Source organism: Musa acuminata, chromosome BXJ2-7 (assembly GCF_036884655.1).
Source record: "Musa acuminata AAA Group cultivar baxijiao chromosome BXJ2-7, Cavendish_Baxijiao_AAA, whole genome shotgun sequence".
In the NCBI taxonomy this organism is placed as follows: Eukaryota; Viridiplantae; Streptophyta; class Magnoliopsida; order Zingiberales; family Musaceae; genus Musa; species Musa acuminata.
This window is the reverse complement of record NC_088344.1, coordinates 25750163-25765700: the sequence shown is the minus strand read 5'-3', so window position 1 is coordinate 25765700 and position 15538 is coordinate 25750163.

Below are 15538 nucleotides of genomic sequence, written 5' to 3'. Positions count from 1 at the left end.
AAGCTTTTCGGATTTTGAACTCGTTAACAAAGTTTTGCGCTCACTTTCTAAAACTTGGGATTCAAAAGTAACTGCTATTCAAGAATCGAAAAACTTGAACCAATTTCCACTTGAAGAACTAATTGGTTCATTGATCACATATGAAATGACGTGCAATGCACGTGAAGAACTTGAGAACCACCTTCCAAAGAACAGGAAGGATTTGGGACATAGAACATTTGAAGACCACTCGAGCATAAGCTCAAGTGATGGTGAACTTAAACTACAAATGAAACAAAAATTAAAAAGTAAAAAGAATGGAACTACTTGCTTTGAACGCAAGAAGAAGAACAAAAATTGGGATGAATCGAGCTCCTCCGAAGACGAGGAGAAAATCAACAAAGGCGAGGTGGCAAACTACGCCTTTACGCCTTTCGACGCTGAGGTAATCAAAATGCCTTTAATTTACTTTGAAATTACATGATGCTTAAAGCATTTTTCTTTTTTATTTAATTTTCTTGAAAATTACATGTTTAATAATTTTATAATGAAAATACAAACAATTAGGAATCATGCTTATGATTCTAGTAATTTTGAAAATAATCATGAAAATTGCATGTTTATGATAAACAAAATGATTGTGATTAAAAATACCTTATGAAATCATGCTATATGTGGTTGAGAAGTAATAATGTGTATCATGTTGATTTCCATTGTTATTTCTCGATTTTGAGTATATGAAATCATGCTTAATTTGAAGTTATGATTAATGAGTATATATTTTTTATGTATGATGATTCTTGATTATCGATTTTCATGATAATAACAATGGCTTTAAAAAATTGATGCATGTTTTCATAAATGAAAAGGCATGCTAACATGAAATCGATCACTTAAAATGAAACACTTAAAAAAGGGATAAAATATATTATCAATGAAATCATGAATCTATTTATGTTATAAATTTTGTGAGCCATAAAAATGATTTTGATGATTAAATTTGAAATGAGTTTTATCAAAATCATGATCTTGATTTTTCTCTTGAATGATTGTGACTTGTATTCCTTATATTCATGATATGATTTTTATGCAATTCTTTGTATTCATGAAATATTTATCTCATCACCCAATTATTTCTTTTTCAATATTCCTCAAGTGATGATATGAATGCATGAGATATTCATGAATTTATTTTGATGTATGCAAATGAGAAGCTTCGATCATGCATGGTAGGATGCAATGTGACAAATTAATACCATGATGATTTGAAATATTTATGATTTGGAATGATGCATATACTTTTTATTATGATAAAGTATGATGTGTATTATGAATGCTTAAAAAAAAAAAAATTAAATAAATAAATGTTTATATCATGTTAGATGGTTTTACATATTATGCATGATAAGCTATACTGATGAGTGAAACAATGATTGAAATAATATGAATGATGATTTGGAATCATGCATATAATAATGAGTTTATATGTTTTGAAAATATAATGATGCACAAATGAGATTGATATTAACCTTTGTCATGATTTAAAAATTGATGTAAAGGGTTTTTCCCTTCTTTTTGACAATGACAAAAGGGGAGATAGCTAGCTTGCACAATTTAAGAAGAAAGCAAATTGCACTTCTCAAAAGAGAAGAAATTGCTATCTTGAACATCACCAAGAAGTGCTATCTTGCAAATCTCAAGACACACAAATGCAATCATGCAAAATTTGTAATTTTGCACATCATTAAAATTTATGATGCTTTGGTGATTATGAATGTTCTAAAATGTTATAAAATTCACTAGCTTGCATGATGTAGAACTTAGCTATATTGAACATCACCAAGGAATGCTATCTTGCCTATCTCAAGAAGCAAAAAGTTAACTTGCACATCTAGCAAAACTTATATTTCAAGAAGCAAGAGTTGCTTTCTTGAACATCTCAAAATTGCTAGCTTGCGGGCCTTAAAATGTAGAAATTTTTTGCTAGCTTGTATTTGGTAAACTTGCTATCATACTACCATGATGATGAGCATGCCTTATCTTCATGATTATATTTGAAAAACTATGGCAAAAATATGTCCGAATGATTAAACGAGTTAAAATTATTTTTCGGACTTTTTTGATTGAATGATCAAATCACTTGATTGCAATAATGATTTTACACAATTACTTGCCAAGATTACATGTTGGAAATTATGTGCTTGAATACAAAAATTTCCATGATAATAAGCATGTTTTACCTTCATGATTGTAATTGAATATCTCTAGTAAAACCCTGTCCGAATGTATGAAAGTGTCAAATTTCATTTTCGGATTTTCTTGATCCTAACAATTGGATTTTCTTGATACATTATCCTCTTCCGAACTTAACAAGCATATGTCATATCAGGTTTAATTCACATCATTGATTTTTGACATATGGAATCATCTAGCAAATGCACTTATCATGTGAAAAATATTTTTCGAGAAACATATTTGATGATTCCCTCTTATAAAAGGAAGATATACAAGGATTTGACTCACTTACATATCTTAATCCTTGCAAAAATGAAGTGTGCTTTAACATCTTATCGATTTGAACTTCACATATGGCTTTCCTCCTTCATGTAAAAAGATAACAAATAAAAAGGAAGAAGCAATAAAAGCTATCTCTATGTCATGTTTTCCTCGAGATGTTTGCATAATTGGTATCCTATCACTCACTGTTGGAAAATAACATGAACCAACTTATGGCATCGCACTTATATTTAAAATTTGCTTATATCGTTCTCCTTGTTGTTGATGACAAAGGGGGAGAAATATATAAATTGATACTATGAGTGTCATATTTGAAGAATATGAATAGATGTCATGAATGCCATATTATGATGAGATATCCAAAGCAGCATTCATATGAATAGGTGCTATGAATGTCATATCATGTTAAGATATCAAGAACTTGAATCGCAATTTTACATATTGATATCTTACCATTTAATAATAGCAAACTTGCATGATGGTAACAATAGATATTATGTTTTTCATGCAATGAGTTAAACTTACATCACAAACACTTGATTGTGGTACTTCTCCTTTTTGTTGATGACAAAGGGGGAGAAGTATGTTGATGACATGACATATTATGCATAAGTTTAAGATGACATGTTGCTTGGATTTTTGAATCCAAGAGTTTTTATCAATATGGCATATTGATAGGGGGAGTTTGTTTAAACTCTGGGAGTTAAGGCTAACTCCGTTTATGATGACATGTTGCTTAGATTTTTAAATCTAAGAGTTTCTATCAATATGGCATATTGATAGGGGGAGTTTGTTTAAACTCCAGGAGTTAAGTTTAACTCCGTCATCAAGTGGTTGTCATCATCAAAAAGGGGGAGATTGTTGAATCTCGTATTTTGATGATGAAACCACTTGATATATGTTTATGATTTAATCTGCGTTTTGAGTAACGTAGGATACTTCGATCAGGATGAGACAATTAAAGCAGGAAAATCATGTTGTGCTGGAGGAACATGTCAGAAGATTGGACGTCGGGCCGGTGGATCGATCGACGTAACGACAGAAGGCTTCGGGCCGTGGACTCGGGCATCGGGCCAAGAAGAGCGGGTATTATGCCAAGGATATCGGAGTTGCAGAGTCAACTGGCCGATTGGGCAATAGGCTGCAGGAAAGGACGATGCGCCGAAGAATCGGACGAAGCGTCGAGGGACCAATGACATGCCGGACAACTTGGTTAATTGCTTAGGATTAATTGTCTCGATCGAAGTTTTTATTTTAAGTGTGCAGGATTAACTACGATGAAAGTAAGACATGCAGCAGGAGTTGCGCCGGAGTCATGACAATGATCACGTTGGGAGTTCGAGAGCTCGACGGAAGTTCGGACAGTCGTCGGAGGTTCTGCGGGAACAAATCCAAGAAGTCCAGAAGCTTGCCAAAGGAGCTCATCGGAACTTGCCAAGTGGATCGTCGCAGTCCAGGAGTTTGCCGAAAGTCCGCAGGAGCATCACCGAGGGTTCATCGGATGATTGACAGAAGTTCGCCGGAAACTCGCCGAAAGAAGCGAGTGACGCACCGAAGCAAGCTGCAGAATATGTCTTACGAAATAATCGTAGTTAGCACTTTGATTAAGTTAGAAATGGGTGGTGATCCCATTAGCTTAATCCTGGGGCAATTGGGCCCCTGAAGAACTCAAATTGGGTCGAATGGTTCAACCCATTCGGACCCAGGTTGCTGTGGGAGGTGCAACCGCCCAGGCAGGGAGGTAGCACCGCCCAGGCTATGTCTCCCAGTGAGACTGGGCGGTGCAACCGCCCCAGCCAAGAGGTGCAACCGCCCAGGGCTCAGTCTCCGAGCGAGACTGGGCGGTGCAACCTCCTCTGTCAGGAGGTAGCACCGCTAGAGCTCAAGTTTCGAGCTCTGCCAGGCGGTGCAACCGCCTGAGCTCGGTCTTCGAGCTCTGGCAGAGAGGTGCAACCGCCCCTGACAGAGGTAGCACCGCCCAGAGGCTCAGTCTTCGAGCTCTGCCAAGCGGTGCAACCTCTCCAGTCAGGAGGTGCAACCGCCTGATCCCGGAATTCCGGGATTTGATCGTTTTGAGCTCCAAATTTGAACTGGGTTGGGGCCTATAAATACCCCACCCATTCAGCACTAAAAAGATACAAACCTGCACCGAATTCTTGATCTTTTCTGTGATTCTAAGAGCTTAAATTTGTGTAAAGTCCAAAAGTTCTCCTCTTTCTGTTCTTCAAGTCTTGAGTTGTAAAGAGAGGAGAGAAAGGTTCTGTAAGGGTTGTCTCCTGAGCCCGTCAAATGGAGTGAAACTGTAAAAGGGTAGTTGGCCTTCGCCTATTGAAGGAAGGCCTCTAGTTGACGTCGGTGACCTCGTCGGTGGAGGAAGCCAAAAGTGGAGTAGGTCAAGACTGACCGAACCACTCTAAATCTCTGGTTTGCTTTTATTTTGAGCACTTTATCATTACTGCAAACCTCCTACATAGCTACTGCTCTCTGCGCTTTTATGAACAAGTTTCTAAGTTCTGATCTTTCCGAATCTGCATTCAGACGTAAATCGGTGTTTTCGTACGATCTTTACATTGCAGTTTATGTTTACGTTTTGATTCTATTTATAACTGCAAACTGTCTTCTGCGCTTTTACGAACGAGTTTCTTTGTAGTTTACGTTTACGTTTTGATTCCATTTATAACCACAAACTGCGCTTAGACGCAATCTGCGCTTTGACGCAAACTGCGCTTAGACGCAATCTGAGCTTAGACGCAAACTGCGCTTAGATGCAAACTGCGCTTAGACGCAATCTGCATTTAGACGCAAACTGCATTTAGACGCAAACTGTATTTAGACGCAAACTGCGTAAACTGCGCTTAGACGCAAACTGTGTTTAGACGTAAATTGCACATAATCATAAGTAATCTTAGAATCGGCTTTTGCATCAAAATAGTTTTTATTGAACGAACGCAGCTTTCGTTTTTAATCGCTAAAAGATTTTCGCTGCACTAATTCACCCCCCCCCCCCCCCCTCTTAGTGCTCTCGATCCTAACAATTAGATTGACCCACGTGGCCTTCCATCGTTATAAGTAGGAACCGATTCCCGGTGTAGGTTGAGTTGGTCGAGTCCCTCGAGACTCACCTATATCGCGATTCGTTATCTTGCTTACGACATAGAGATGTCACCGGTGACCTGAGGGCATGGTATACTTGGTCGAGTCCCTCGAGGGTATATCATCAAATCAGACTCATCTTGTAACGAAGGTGTTGACTTAACCGAGCATCATGGTTGGCCGAGTCCCTCGAGGCCATGGTGTTTCGGAGGCCGAGCAGGACGGGAATCACAAGGAGTTGTGATCGGCAAGAGTTGCCTACCTTTTAGGCTTAGTGTGATTGGTCGAGTCCCTCGAGGTTACACTAAGACGCTGATTGGATCCTGATCCCCACTAGAAGTCTGTCGGAGACTTCCGTTTCACGTGCTGAGGGTGTCGCGTGACTCGTTAGTAAAATAGTGGGAGCATATTAAGATAGAAGTCCATATCTTGATAGTTTATTTCTTGCAAAATCTGCATGTTATTCATTTTTGCTGTATCTTTATTTTTAGAAAATATCGTTTTCAAATCCCTTACGTGGCATACTTGATGTCAACCGCCTCACTGGTCCAAATTATATGGATTGGCTCCGTAACTTGAGAATTGTTCTCACAGTGGAGAAAATCGTGTACGTCCTTGATACAGTGATGCCTACGCCCGAAGAAGGGGCAAACGAGGATGAGATCGCTCGCTACGTGAAGTACATTGATGACTCCACTCTTGCTCAGTGCTATATGTTGGGCTCTATGACTCCTGAGTTACAGAGACAATATGAAAAGATGGATGCCAGATCCATTCTCCTACATGTCCGCAAATTGTTTGAGGAACAGGGAAGGACTCAACGATATGAGATATCCAAGAGCCCCTTCCGCGCTAGGATGACTGAGGGGACACCGGTTCAGAACCATGTCCTAAAGATGATTGAGTGGATAGAGAAACTCACAGGTCTAAGAATGGTCCTAGAGGATAACTTGTGTGTGGACATTGTGCTTCAGTCTCTACCAGATTCCTTTTCACAGTTCATAATGAATTTTAATATGAACAAGCTTGAGGTGACTCTCCCAGAGCTCCTCAATATGTTGAGGGAGGTAGAGAGTACTATTAAGAAAGAGAAGCCAGTTCTCTACACTGGTGAGACCAAAAAGAAAAGGAAAGCAGAAAGGTCCCTTAAGAAGGGAAAGGGCAAGGGCAAACCAGGTAAAGCAAAGGTTGCTAAGAAAGACCCAGCAAAGGACAAAGGCCAGTGCTTCCACTGTGGCAAAGATAGGCACTAGAAGAGGAACTGCAAAGAGTACCTTGCAGAAAGGGCGAAATAGAAGCTTGGAGAAGCTTCAGGTACATTCATGATCAATCTCCAATTGTCAGATTTTTGTGATAGTGCATTGGTATTGGATACCAGTATTGCTTATCACATCTACAATTTATTGTAAATTCTAGCAATGCCGAGGGGAGATTGACGAGAGGAATATTGCATAAAGGTTTGTTTATGCAAGACACTACTCCATATATCATGAATGTAAGTGTCTAAGAAGAAACGAGATGAGGTAAATAGTGCATACCTATGGCATTGTAGGCTAGGTCACATCCATGAAAGAAGGATTCAAAAGTTACTAAATGATGGATATCTAGATCCATTCGACTATGTGTCATATGCAACTTGTGAGCCTTGCATTCGTGGAGAACTGACCAACTCTCCATTTAGTGGAACTGGAGAGAGAGCCACTGAGCTGTTGGAACTCATACATAGTGATATATGTGGACCCATGTCAACTCATGCCATTGGAGGTTACTCCTACTTCATTACATTTACTGATGATTTCTCAAGGTATGGATATGTGTACTTAATGAAGTACAAGTCCGAGGCCTTTGAGAAATTCAGAGAGTATAAGAATGAGGTGGAGAACCAGACTGGAAAGAGTATCAAAACTCTTCGATCAGATCGAGGAGGTGAGTACTTAAATACAGAGTTTACTCAGTTCCTCAAGGACCATGGGATATTATCCCAATGGACACCTCCTTATACATCTCAGCTCAATGGTGTCTCTGAAAGGAGAAATCGTACGTTATTAGATATGGTACGGTCCATGATGAGTTTCGCTGACCTACCCATCTTATTCTAGGGATATGCCCTAGAGACCGCAGCTTACCTTCTGAACAGAGTTCCAACTAAGTCGGTAGTGTCTACACCATATGAGATATGGAAAGGGAAGAAGCCTAATCTTAAGGTTGTTAAGATTTGGGGTTGTCCTGCCCATGTTAAAAGATAACCCCGATAAGTTAGAATCAAGGACAGAGCGATGCAAATTTGTGGAATACCCCAAGGAAACTTGTGGGTATTATTTCTATCATCTCGAGGATCAAAAGGTCTTTGTAGCTAAGAGAGCAGTGTTCCTTGAGAAGGAACACATTCTTGGCGGAGATAGTGGGAGAATGATAGAGTTGAGCAAGGTTGGAGAACCAAGCTCAAGCACCACTCTACAGCCCGAGTCTGTTCAGGTACCTAATACACAAGTTTCAACTTTACGCAGGTCTGATAGAGTATCCCATCCTCCTGAGAGATATGTGGGACATATTAGAGGAGAGGATGTTGAGGATATTGATCCTCAGACCTACGAGGAGGCTATTATAAGTATAGACTTCAGGAAGTGGCAAGAAGCCATGAATTCTGAGATGGATTCTATGTACTCCAATAAGGTTTGGAACCTAGTTGATGCGCCCGAAAGTATTGTACCCATCGGTTGCAAGTGGATCTTTAAGAAAAAGATCGGAGTAGATAGAAAGGTAGAGACCTATAAAGCAAGGCTAGTGGCTAAAGGGTATCGTCAAAGGCAAGGTGTTGACTACGACGAAACCTTCTCACCCGTAGCAATGCTAAAATCCATCAGAATTCTATTGGCTATTACAACACACTATGATTATGAGATCTGGCAGATGGATGTGAAAACCGCATTCCTCAATGGGAACCTCGAGGAGGAGGTGTATATGATGCAACCTGAGGGATTCGTGTCCAAGAACTGCCTAGATAAGGTGTGTAGGTTGCTTAGATCCATTTATGCACTAAAGCAAGCTTCCCGAAGTTGGAACATAAGATTTGATGAGGCAATCAGATCTTATGACTTCGTTAAGAATGAAGATGAGCCTTATGTGTACAGGAAGGTAAGTGGGAGCGCTATCACCTTTTTGGTGTTATATGTGGATGACATCCTCATCATTGGGAACGACGTAGGAATGCTATCCACAGTAAAGGCTTGGTTATCTAGACACTTCTCCATGAAGGACTTAGGGGAAGCATCCTATATCTTGGGGATTAAAATCTATAGAGATAGATCCAAGAGGATGCTTGGCTTGTCCCAGTCCAGGTACATAGAAACCATTGTCAAAAGGTTTGACATGAAAAATTCCAAGAGAGGCCTCATACCGATGAGACAGGGGATATCGCTTTCTACGAGTATGTCCCCAAAGACTCCAGAAGAAAGGGCGAACATGAATATGATACCTTATGCCTCAGCAATAGGGTCTATCATGTATGAGATGCTATGTACTAGGCCTGATATAGCGTATGCTCTAAGTGTCATGAGCAGGTATCAGGCGGATCCAAGCTTGGAGCACTGGAAAGCAGTAAAGTGTATCCTTAAGTACTTGAGAAGGACTAAGGATCTTTTACTAGTATATGGAGGTAATAGCCTTAAGGTTGAAGGCTACACTGACTCAAGTTTTCAGTCTGATGTCGATGATAGCAAGTCGAATTCAGGGTATGTGTACACCTTGAATGGAGGAGCAGTGTGCTGGAAGAGTTCCAAGCATGATACTACTATTGACTCAACCACAAAGGCGGAGTATATTGCTGCATCAGATGCAGCAAAGGAGGGAGTCTGGTTGAAGATGTTCATCACAGATTTGAGAGTCGTGCCGGGTAGCGAGGAGCCGATCTCCTTATATTGCAACAACAATGGGGCGATTACTCAAATAAGGGAACCCGGGTCTCATCAGAAGTGTTCTGAGGAGGTTCCAACTTATTAGAGAGATTGTAACCCGAGGAGATGTAGCAGTGGAAAGAGTTCCATCCGAAGATAACATTGCAGATCCACTGACAAAGCCATTGTCTCATTTTGTCTTTGAGCGTCACAGGGGTCTGATGGGGATCAGACGCATAGGTGATTGGCTTTAGGTCAAGTGGGAGATTGCTAGTCATAGGTGCCCAGCAAGCCAATCACGTGAGTGATGGCACGTGTGACTTGATACAGAATCTTTTTGCTTATTATATTTTAGCATATATCACTTTATAACTATTGCATATGTGCATATATATATTGTGATGTCCTTGGATTTGTGCAATGGGAATCGGATCGTGATGAGATCACGATAATGAGATCAGTTCACCTTTAAACACATATCCTAAATAATCCCGGTCATAGGTTACTCGAGAGGGACATCGTGATAACCAGATAGATTGGTGTGCTGTATACCCGTCCATATGATGGATGCAGTTGGTCTCATAGCTGCTCGTGTAGGGACACTAGGGATACAGTACAGGTGCTCATTGGAGAATGAGTTCACTGATTGATCCGCTTACGGAATGCTAGATGGTTGATGATGCCTTATTGTCAGACAGCAATTTCGTAGTCCTAGTGGTGTATCTGGTCCTTAGACTTGAGACACCAAGGATGTCCTGTATGAGTGCTCCACTCTTTGATACCAGACTTATAGGTTTGGCTATCCCAGATCTAGTACAGCTGGTCATTGGGAGTGGTAGTCGACCTTACGAGGGCTATTGAGTGTCGATAGAGGATCATCCACTCTCGCCGTCATGAGAGGAATATCCCATGTGTTCTTGCTTAGACAAATCCCTGGCCAGGGTCATTCGGGTTGAGAAAGAGTTCTCCGGGAGAATTCGATTAGAGCGAGACTCGAGTAGAAACCGTATGGGTCTGACAACACCATACTCGATATACGGTCTCTGGGATATTAGATGGATGAGGGACTATAGGTACACGGTAACTGAGGACAGATAGGTCCAATGGATTGGATTCCCCTGTATCGTTTGGGGACTATGGCGTAGTGGCCTAGTACTTCCGTAGTCGATGAGTCAAGTGAATTATTACAGAGATAATAATTCACTGAGTTAGAAGGAGTTCTAACAGGTATTACTCACGGCCAGCTCGATATTGGGCCTAGAGGGTCATACACATATGGTAGGCATTGCGATGAGTAGAGGTTCAGATATGAGATATCCGACGGAGCCCTTGTCTTATTGGATGCAGATCCAATACCCACTAGGGGAGGACCCATTAAGGTTTGACAGGGGATCTCTGTAAATAGGAGGGATTCAGAGCCTCATAGGCTAGAGTCTTTGCTTGCCTTTCCTATTCTCCTCTCCCTCTCCACCTCAGAGCAGGCCTAGAGTTTTGAGGAGCGTCGTCGCAACCCTGCTGTGTGGATCACCGCTAGAGAGGAGGACGCTTGACCTCCTTCACCCTCTCCTAAGGATCTGCAAAGAAATAGGGATACACGATCTTCCAAGGTAACACAACCTACTTTATACGCAGTTTTAAGTTTCGCGGATTTTGCGCACCAATCTTCGCACGACGACGAACATCTCTTTGGGAATTGGGGATTTTGTTTTCTTGTTCTTCCGCTGCGCATGTGATGTCGCCCCCAAGATTTCCCAACATATTCTATTACACGTCCACCCATGTTCAATGGGACGGACTACACCTATTGGAAGACCCGAATGAGGATCTTTCTTATTTCTATGGATTTTGAACTTTGGAATCTTGTTGAAAATGGATTTTCGAAGTCTTCTCTTCCAATGATCGATTGGAATGAATTGGAGAAGAAGGCTTTCGCTCTTAATGCAAAGGCTATGAATGCCTTATTTTGTACACTTGATAAAAATGAGTTCAACCGTGTTTCAGTATGTGAAACCATATTTGATATTTGGCACACACTCGAAGTGACTCACGAAGGCATAAGTAGAGTGAAAGAGTCAAAAATCAATCTTTTGATACATTCTTTCGAACTTTTCCAGATAAAACCAAGTGAGACTATTGGTGACATGTTTACCCGTTTCACGGATGTCGTCAACGGTCTAAAAGGACTCGGAAAAAGTTTTTCGGATTTTAAGCTCGTAAATAATATTCTAAGATCCCTTCCTAAAAGTTGGGATCCTAAAGTCACTATTATTCAAGAGGCGAAAGATCTAAACAACTTCCCTCTTGAAGAACTAATCGGGTCATTAATGACCTACGAGATGACTTGCAAAGCTCATGAAGAGCAAGAAGACATCCTTCCAAAGAACAGGAAGGATATGGTACTCAGAACTTTAGAAGACCACTTGAGAGAAAACTCAAGTGATGAGGACTTTGACGATGACTTGGCACTTCTAACAAGAAAATTTAAAATTTTCATTAAAAGAAACAAGTTTAAGAATGACACAAAAAATAAACTTGAACCCAAGAAGGACCAAGTTATTTGCTACGAGTGCAAAAAGCCGGGACATTACAAAAGTGATTGTCCCCAAGTCAAAAAGAGAACATCAAAAAAGAAGGCGCTCAAAGCAACGTGGGATGACTCAAGCGCGTCCAAAGAAGAGGAGTTCAACACCGAGCAAGTTGCTCATTACGCCTTAATGGCCATCGGAGAGGAGGTAACGAATTTAATAGATGCAGATTTATCATTTGATGAATTATTAAATGTCTTCCATGACTTATTTGATGAATGTAAGATTATTAGTAGAAAATACAAATTGCTAAAAAAGGAGCATGATAGTCTTACTTGTAATTTTGATAAGTTAAAAGCTGAATATCATGATAGTTTAGGTTCATGCATAAAATGTCAAGATCTAGAAACTCTCCAAAAGGAAAATTTGCTACTTAAAGACACCTTGAAGAAATTCGAGGTTGGTAGCAAGTCATTGAACATGATCCTTGCAAACAAGGGTCACGTTCCCAAAAGAAGTGGAATCGGATTTGTGAGAAGTCCTCACCAAAATCCAACCACCTTCATAAAAGGCCCCATCTTACATGTTCGACACCAAAGCAAATGCAACTTTTGTTGCAAACTTGGACAGAAAACGCATTATTGTCCATTCAAGAAAATTAGTCCGAACAAATTAATTTGGGTTCCTAAAGGAACCATGATAAATTCTATGCAACATGATAAACAATGTAGATCTATTTTTAAGGCACCCAAAAGCAAATGGGTACCTAAAGATCATCCTTTCTTGTAGAAACCTATACCATCGCAAGCTAGGAGCAAGAGATGGTACCTTGATAGTGGATGCTCAAGGCATATGACCGGAGATACATCTCAATTCTCTAAGCTCACTAGCATAGACGAAGGCTATGTCACCTTCGGAGACAACAACAAGGGTAAAATCATTGGCAAAGGAACCATAGGTAACAAATCCAACTTCTTTATTGAAGATGTTTTGTTAGTTGATGGTTTAAAACATAACCTCTTGAGCATTAGTCAATTATATGATAAAGGATATATTGTCAGATTCGAATTTAATGCTTGCATCATTGAAAAACCACACAAAAACACGTCTATGATTGCATTAAAACAAAATAACGTATATACTATTAACATCAATGATTTATGTAATGAAATGTGTTTTTCGGTTTTGAATAAGGATGCTTGGCTATGGCATAGAAGATTAGGTCATGCTAGCATGAAACTAATCACTCAAATATCATCTAAAGAACTTGTAAGAGGAATTCCTCATATCAAGTTCATCAAAGATAATGTATGTGATGCTTGCCAATTAGGTAAACAAATTAAGGGTAGTTTCAAATCTAAAAATCAAATAAGCACCTCTAGACCCTTACAATTGATCCATATGGACTTGTTCGGACCAATCTCTACATCAAGCCTAGGAGGTAGCAAATACGCCTTCGTCATTGTGGATGACTATAGCAGATACACACGAACTTACTTCTTAAAACAGAAAAATGAATGCTTTAGATATTTTACCAAGTTTTGTAAACTTGTTCAAAATGAGAAGGGTTCTATTATTTCGTCAATTAGAAGTGATCACGATGGTGAATTTCAAAACCATGATTTCCAAGAATTTTGTGAACTCAATGGATACAACCATAATTTCTCTACTCCTAGAAATCCTCAACAAAATAGAGTAGTAGAAAGAAAAAATCGAAATTTACAAGAAATGACAAGAACCATGTTGAATGAACATAGCCTACCCAAATATTTTTGGGCCGAAGCCGTAAACATTGCATGCTATATTTTGAATAGAGTTCTAGTAAGACCCTTACTCACCAAAACTCCCTATGAGTTATGGAACAACAAAACACCCAATGTTTCATATTTTAAAGTCTTTGGGTGTAAGTGTTTTATCTTAAATGAAAAAGATAACTTAGGAAAATTTGATGCTAAATCCGATGAAGGAATCTTTCTTGGTTATTCTTCGGCTTCTAAAGCTTTTCGTATCTTCAATAAAAGAACTTTAATTATTGAAGAATCCATTCATGTTGTTTTCAATGAGATTTCTGAAATTAGGAAAAATGATTTTGATGATGATGTTAATTTTGATTCCTTGAATTTAAATGAAACCCCGTCTCCAACTAGCAACTTGGATGCATCCACTTCTGAAACATCCTTACCCAAGGATTGGAAGTATGTAGATGCTCATCCTAAGGAGCTAATCTTAGGAGACACATCAAAGGGGGTTCAAACACGTTCTTCTCTTAAAAATTTTTGTTCCAACGCCGCTTTTCTCTCCTAAATTGAACTCAAATGTGTTGACGAAGCCATGAAAGATGATTCATGGATTATCGCAATGCAAGTTGAATTAAATCAATTTGAGAGAAATGAGGTGTGGAAGCTTGTTCCTAGGCCAAATGACCATTTAGTTATTGGTACTAAATGGGTTTTTAGAAACAAGCAAGATGAATATGGTATCGTGGTTAGAAATAAGGCTAGATTAGTGGCCAAAGGTTTCAACCAAGAAGAAGGTATCGATTATGAAGAAACCTTCCTCCTGTGGCTCGATTAGAAGCCATAAGGATGCTCCTTGCCAATGCTAGTAGTAATAATTTTAAGTTGTTTCAAATGGATGTTAAAAGCGCTTTTCTTAATGGCTTTATTTCTGAAGAAGTCTATGATGAACAACCTCCTGGATTTGAAAATAATAGCCTCCCTAATCATGTGTTTAGATTAACTAAAGCTCTCTATGGTTTAAAACAAGCTCCGAGGGCTTGGTATGAGAGACTTAGTTCTTTTCTTATTGAAAAAGATTTCACAAAAGGCAAGGTTGATACTACATTGTTCATCAAGAATTTTGAAAATAATTTTCTCATTGTTCAGATTTATGTTGATGATATTATCTTTGGTTCTACGAATGAATCTCTTTGTGAATCTTTTGCTAAAACTATGAGTCTTGAATTCGAAATGAGTTTAATGGGAGAATTAACATTCTTCTTAGGCTTACAAATCAAACAACTAAGCAATGACATCTTTATTAGTCAAACTAAATATGCTATGAATTTGCTAAAAAAGTTTAATATGAATAGCTCAAAAGCTATTAACACTCCTATGAGCACCTCCACTAAGTTAGAAATTGATGAAGGTGGAGAAAGCTTCGATCAAAAAACTTATAGGGGCATGATAGGAAGTTTACTTTACCTCACTGCAACTAGACCAGATATCATGTTCAGTGTAGGACTTTGTGCTAGATTTCAATCAAACCCTAAGATATCTCATCTCAAAGTAGTTAAAAGAATACTTAGATATCTTAATGGTACCACAAATCTAGGATTATGGTACCCAAAATCAAAGAATCTTAAGTTAATTGCTTATGCTGATACGGACTTTGCTGGTTGTAGACTAGATAGAAAAAGCACATTATGAACAAGTCAATTTTTAGGACATGCCCTTGTTTCCTGGTCATCTAAGAAACAAAACTCGGTTACACTATCAACAACCGAAGCTGAATATATTGCAACAAGTGCAT